Consider the following 7,995-nt stretch of genomic DNA (forward strand, 5'->3'; position numbering starts at 1 on the left):
ACATTAAAACCAGTCAAATAATCTGTCAATCCAAACTGCAAAGCCTACAACCCTTCAAAGAATCTAGCACTAAACATTAAGCCTTCACGTAATTCTATTAAACATCAATCGCTCCAGCAAAACATTAACACAATTCTAAAATAAATCAATAGTTATTACAAAGCCGTCGCACTGTAATGAATCTACCAATAGTTTTTGCTTACCCATGGTGCCGGTAAGAGCTCCCAATGAGAAGAAATCCAAACCACCACCGGTCTGCTGTGGTGCGCCACCGAGGGCGGCCATGGGCGCTGAAACGGCCGCAGCCGACGGTACCGGCTGGGCGTACACGGCTGCGAGGCAAGCGACAAGGAGAACTATGGCGAACTGAAAAAAGTTAATTCAAATAGATAATGAAAAATTGGGGTAAGCATTTATGTAAGATATTTATTAGCTTGTTAATGTTGTTTAATGTAGATTATTAAAGATTAATAAAAACGTTTAAATATAAAGGCGGTTTTTTTCGTGTTTACGACCAATATCATCTCATCAAAAGTGGACGATTTGCGTTTTTTATTCCATAAGTGTAACCACTCATGCGGTTTCAACGAAACCGCATCGACCCAAATGCTTAGAAACAATATCATATATTTGATTGTGATATTTGTGTCGAATACTGACACTTGCCCTGCTTTGTTATACTTTAAAAGAAAAATACTTATTTTGTGTATAGTAATAATATTTCGACGGAAGCTTGTGTTTTGGAAAAACGAACTGGTATCCGATAGAGGTACCGTATTTGCAGTAATATTTAATTCATTATTTCGAAGAGCCACTTGCACGCTGAAAAAACAACATTTGTAACAAATTCAACAAATAAAATTCGACTGTAGTAGAACTCCAAATTCCTTCACAAACGTGATGACACATTCCATTTGCACACTTCTTATAGATAATAAACTGAGGGACATACAGTTTTAACAAATTCTAAACACACCATGTTTAAAATTCTACCTCAAACAAGAGCAAAATAGTAATACTGATCGTTTAGAAACAAAACTTAAATGCAATTAAATAGCAAAAAAAACAAACAAACAAACACACAAACGCAAACATACCTTCATTTTCTCCGTGAGATCTAGGGTGTCCGAGTTTTCACAAGAAACAAACAAGTAGATCTTTTAGCGTTGTGACTGTCGCCTGGCTTTTATACCAAACTCACAGACAGTCATTAACAGACAGACATTGATATGTCTCAACACACAAAATTGACCAGTCAAACTGTCATCCCATCCCTTCTGTGAGGTGACCACATGACATGCTTCTGATATTGAAATCTGTTATTTCTTAATTAGTGCTGGACAATGGACCAATTATTCGGACATGCGCATGCCTCTGGGCTATAGCGGCCGCTTTGATGACCAGTGTACCTCATTTGTTAATACGCATGTTTCGATTTTTGTTCAACATGATGTAGATTTTCTTTCTGCTTTATTGATCGCGCTACATTGTTTCCGATAGTTTTCTTTGACAGGTAACTAATCACGACACAATCGATAGAAAATCGCCTATACATTTCCTTAATTTTGAACTTCTACAGCAGCGTGCAGGCAACGTGTCGCTGCCAGATTATATGAATAAAACGGGACTGACCCACAATTCAACGATGTGTCGATTAAAGCTAATGATTAAAATTACGTATTCACAGTTGGTCAAAATGACGATTTTTCAAGATATATTTCAAATAGGAATGTATACCTAAATTTTAAACAGACGAAATAACTTTTTTTAATATCGGTTCATTCATGAACGATCATCAATAAAACAAAATACACTAATGAATTTTCCATCGATTATGTTGAAAATACATCTGTAATTACCCATCGTTTAGAACATGTGGTATTTAAAAGCCCGTATGGTCAAGTGGCTACGAGTGAAAGTTTGCTTCAAAAGATTTCGAGTTTTAATGCACGCAATAATTTTATTCAAATTTATCTTTTGTTTTCACCATTCCAAATATGATGCATTTATGATGCATTTATTAGTAAATTAATTCGATGACTTAATTAAAAATATGAAAACATGTTAACAAGTCACTTTTAATGTATATTGACCCTTACTAGTGGGGCATTACAAATCAATGTGTGATAGCGTTGCATACGTAATGTAAATGTAAAATAATATTACTATTTCTCACTAAACAGTCACTAAGGTTATTTGATTTAAATATGTGATAGTATGGACCAGATGGTTTAGCCGAGAATTAAGGAATACTATGTTGTATGTAGATCCGAAAGCCACCAATAATCTTAAATCCACCAACTCAAATGGAACATCGTACGTTTCATGCATTTCGAGTGGTCATCATTTTAAAATTAAAACATATTCAACCAAATGTATATTTTCTGGTGTTCTGTAGTAGGCTGCTTCAATATGTGCAGTTAACACATGCTTTACATTTTTGTAAAACTGTCGGGTTAAAACAACTCGCTTACACGTGGAAATACAATCACATGCATGTGGATGATTTCGTAACATTGATAACATCATATCACGTTGGGCTGTGGTGTCGGTGAAGCTGAGAAGATGAGAAGAAGTTTGTGGGCAGTTGGTGACCGCATTCAGGTCAGCTGTCCGAAGTAAGATAAATGCTGTGTACGCATACGTGACCAAAAACCCTCGAATTTTCAAACTACAATAACGTCAAGGTAACTACGCCGTAAACAACGTTAATTTATTGAATCGTGATGCAGGAGACAGACAGCGGTCGCAACGTGAGGATTTGTAAACAAAGCCGGACACGTTTTGTTTGTGACCTTGGCATTGTCCAATCTGTCAAGTGAGCACGCGTACAGGTGCATCGTCGTCTCGGTCGCGACCCTGATGTACCTGAAATAATGATATAAAGATTATAATATCATAGATGCAAATTCAGCTTTGACCTTGTAATACGTTTCGATATGACTTTTTTTCAGGGCCATTATCCCTTACAGTTCAAGTAAGGTATTTGTCCATTACCGGTAAAGCACCTAAAAGTTGTGTATTTCCACTAACATCTAAACAAATAGGATAAGCTACTCGGTCTAATTTGTTTTTTTTGAAACATTTTCTTTACATTTACGCATAATCCAAATTTAATTATTATTTTAAATTACAGTAATGTTTTTTATTATTATTCTTTTATATGTGCGGTTATATTCGGGAATATGATCGACTTTAAAAGTGCAGATTCCCCGAAAAAGGGTCGGTCGAGATAGTGCAAACAAACACTCGTTCATCACGCACAATTATGAACACTAACATTTTGTTAGCAGCCTCGAACATATAATATTTATCAAATGTAACAAACACATTTATTTAATTTGACGTAAAGCATCCCGCATATTATTCATGCGGTAAGGACCACAACCATATCTTTGAAATTAATATAAAATATTACATAACATTTCGGCGAATGTCTATAAAAACAACAATGAATTAATTATTTACTTGTTGGCAGGATTGATGTGGTGTGCTTCATAACTTAATAAACCACAAAACGTGGGAACGCTGACGTCATTTGTGTCTTGGGCGATGGGACATTTTGACAACATACTTAAGTCAGCAACTGTGCATATGAGTTGCAAAACCGCATTTTATGAATTAGGAAAAGCGCGTTCATGTTTTAAACTTTGAAACTTTGTGGTCTAGTATAAGTAGAGGGCGTGTAAAAGCTGATATTGTTCGGAAAATGTATGTGTTCATTTAATCAATACTTCTTTTGATTGTCTCATGATTTGCATTTATTTCTTCAAAGACCCACTACCAAACAAGATCAGAGGAAACATATGTATAAACATCTTACCGACTAAAACGCATTGCAAAATAGCTTTCAAAATATTGTAAGAACCGATGCCCAGAGTGTCAGAATAGCGTTGAACATGACGTCCGCATGTGTCAAAATAGTCGTTAGGAAACAATGTAGTAAGAACCAGTTTCCGTAAGAACCGATGTCCGGATATTAATTTTATACAACATAATACTCAATGTTCTTTTAAAGAAATACAAGTTTTATTTTGCTTTGATTGATTATAAAAAGGCATTTTATACATTAATCCGCGAAGCATTATGGATAAAAAAGATTAAATCCGGTCTGAGTTGCAATACAAAAACTATGTTAAAGAAAGTATGCACGATTTTTATATGAGTTAAATTGTAATATTTTGATAAAAATATGTTACAATAACATAAATAGGCAAGAACAATTATAAATTGAAGACGAATTTCATAAAATGCAGCAAAAACAAATAAGCGCCCCGAGCCGATTGTGACGAAGATACTTCGTACATATTTGATTACAATAACCGAAGCATTCGTCTTTTTATTAGGATCGGAGTTAGTGTTCGTATGAATAGATATCGTCGCAGGAAATCAAAATGATCCATACAACTAAATTTAGATTCACATCGTACATGCATGATATACATGCTGGCGAATTTGACTGTACAGAAATTTTCTATTTCAAAATTAAATATTTGGCTTATTTCGCATTTTTCGACACATGTTCTTCTTAACTTTTATTTTAATTTATATTGAAATATATGTATAATAAGTTTTTTTTACACATTTTATATAAATTCATAAATATTTGACAAAATCGTGCTTACTATCTACAATAATACTAATAAAACTAATAATATAGGCAACTATTCAAACATACGTAAAAACACTCAGAATTAATAATATGCCGACCTCTTTGATATCCCTCTTTGTGTTAAGCAAGTGGAACCACGAGTCACCGCTACTTTTTTATATTGTTTATTAATGAAATTACAGCTTGTATTTATGTACAATTTTACAAATGACGATAAGATTTGCCAGCATTTTTTCATTTGACTAATTCATATCAGGTTGGTTCGTCATCCCCCAAAATCAAAGCACCGTTTAAATGCAAGTTATTGTAGTGAATGTGGTTGTTTGCTATTTTTACACATTACGAGTTTGTTTATCGGTCGAAGGCGTTGCATCATCAGCGGAAATAAGTTGAATTTGATTGAAAACGTTACTTTCCGCGACATTAAAAAATTCCCTAATAGGTTACAGCATAATAAATATTTTTATGTGTAAATCACTAACTAATAGTACTGATTACTGGAACACTTGATTTCAGTTAAAGGCACTCGTTATGCTATTCTCTACTGGATCTTGTAAGGAAGGTCAAACGTGCAAAATATTGACTAGATTTTTTAACTAAGTAAATGGTTTAACATGAAATTTAATAAGGATAGAAATTAGTGGACTGTGACCTCGAGTGTTTAATGTATCTGTTTGAAACCCATTCGCTTCTCAATGTGATGAAGATAACTACGTTTCATCAGAACTGAATATGTCGTTAACTGCATTGAAATATTTACGTTGAACTGGGGGTTTAAAGCAGTTGTTTTATTTCTGTTCGAGGATTAAATAGGATTGATATGTGCCGTCACTCTGTCTTTTTTGTTAAAATTTATCGTAACATTTTCAAACAATAATATTCCTTTATTATGTTTGTTCATTTTTTACAATTATAAGAAATACGATAAATATTTTTTTTGTTTCGGTTTCGATTCGCTGTATAAATATCTATTTTCAGCAATAAGACAATTTTAATGCAAACATGGTAATGAGTGTATGTATTTTAGAGGCAAAGAAAGGGTTTCTAATGAGATGCTGTTCAAAAAAAGAGACGAAAACAAAGCACATTGGGCATGTGTTTTGCACCAGTTATACATAATAGTTTATGTTCAAAGGTTTTGTTATTGCGATATTCAATAATACACATGGATGGCGTTTCTTCGTACGATTGAATATACGACGATAAGGAGCAAGAGGTATTTTTACATTTAGTTGAGATTCATACGCTTTCTACGTTCGTATTCGTGACCAAACGTGGAGGACATCACATGCCTCTGAGACCTGTGGATTCGGATCGTCCTCGAAAGTTGCGATGTGATTGGTATTGAATTCAAAATGGGACACTGGTGTAAACATGTATTAGATATTTCATGCTCTCAGTGCAGGTTTATAAAAAAACTAACACATTTGTATAACCAGTGCACAACTTCTATACTTTTAGTCTTATGCGCTAGTTTTCAAACCCAATTGAACTCTCCACGAACCGTCAACATCGTATATGTGTCAATACTTAACTTGTACTTTGCCGTCAATGTAAAATAGTAATTTACAAGCTCCACCCCAGCTGACAGCCGAGACAGCTTACAACTTAGGGGTATCTCGCGATTGTCTGGGTTATTAATATTTTAGACTTACCTTTCTGTTAATTGACGGGAGTTCATACATCTAGTTCTCACTATGATAATAATTGATTGTCTAGACTTTTAGAAATTGTCGTTGCTTAAAGAATTATTAATTAAAAACACTCGTATTAAAGTGTCTTCATTCTGATTAGTAGTGATTACTCAATATTAATGAAATTTGCAACACAAAAGTTAATAATTAGTAAACATCGCCACAACTGTTAATTGTCGGGAAATAGAACAAGTAATTTTGCGGGTGTCCGAAAAACATAATTACACGAAATATCCCCGAATTTCATGTGTTCAATTATACTGAATCACAATAACAAATGCATCCATCGACTTGAAACGTCCGCTGTATAACGTAGTTTTCGATAACCTTTGTTGAATGCCCGGTCGCTTAGTTTATTTAATTTAAGCGATGTCTGCAACGAATTTAAACATGTTTTACAGTAGTTTGATTCATTCGTGGATGAAATAGACCCAAAAAGTTCAAAGTCAAGCATCTCTTACAGTCTATTTATTTTACTTACACTTATAAAATATTCGTTTACACTTGTTATTGAATACTTGTGTTAAACCCTTTAAACATTTGAACTCGTGCTGTAATCTTTCACAAGACTATCATACTAATTTGAACTAACTTAAATAATATCGTTATCTACATACAAAGTAACTCGGGGTGTTGCGTGGCCAACTTTGCTCTTGAATGATATGCAAATATACACTAAGCAAGAGTGGAGGGTTTTGTTCAATTAAAACATACGATTGCATTTTAATACAAATTGTTTATTCATTGCTTAATTTCGAAACAAAACAGTATGATTGTTGGTCTTATAAAGGTAATTAAAGCTTGAAGGTACTTTTTAACTGTTTGGGGAAATTTTCATAAAACAAACACTCAGATTCTGGAAACAATATATGAGTCACGTTCTGAAAAAACTGGGCATAATGCATGTGCGTAAAGTGTCGTCCCAGATTAGCTTGTGCAGTCCACACAGTCTAATCAGGGACGACACTTTCCGCTTTTATGATATTTTTTGTTTAAATGAAGTCTCTTCTCAGCAAAATCCAATTTAGACGGATAGTGTCGTCCCTGATTAGCCTGTGCGAACTGCACAGGCTAATCTGGGACAACAGTTTACGCACATGCATTATGTCCAGTTTTATCAGAACAAGACAAATATATGCATTTTAACCGAATTAGCTTAATAACAGTGTTTACTTAAAAAGCGTCTCACTTTTTTTATTTACTAATGAAAAATCACCAACTTAAATCGGTAAATACTAAAGCGGGTGTAAGGGTTTTCATCAAGGATTTGCACAAAACTAACCGTTTTAACTATTAAGTGATCCAATTATTCACTTTTATAGAAGATCAAACGTGAGTTCCATTCTTATTTTTTTTCATTATTTAAATTGTATAATTCGTAAGAAAAATATTTGATTTTTTTTTACAAATATGCGCACTCTGTTTTGCTACTTGCATTTAAACTAACAAGGTTTAGAGGTAGAGAAAAGTACGGTCAGAATTTTAATTGGCCAAGAATACAGTTTCGGGCGAAAATTAAGGTTTAATATTTATGAGCTGTGTAATCGCACAAATTTACACGGTATTTTATTAGCAAAAACTAACAGAAAGGCCTGCTCCCTATCTTTGGGCGAAAGGGTGGAGAGAACACACGTCTACAGTGACATGGAATCTTAACCCATTTATACCTAGCGTCTAGAAAAAAGGCCT

This window comes from Dreissena polymorpha, chromosome 5 (assembly GCF_020536995.1).
Source record: "Dreissena polymorpha isolate Duluth1 chromosome 5, UMN_Dpol_1.0, whole genome shotgun sequence".
NCBI classification, from domain to species: Eukaryota; Metazoa; Mollusca; class Bivalvia; order Myida; family Dreissenidae; genus Dreissena; species Dreissena polymorpha.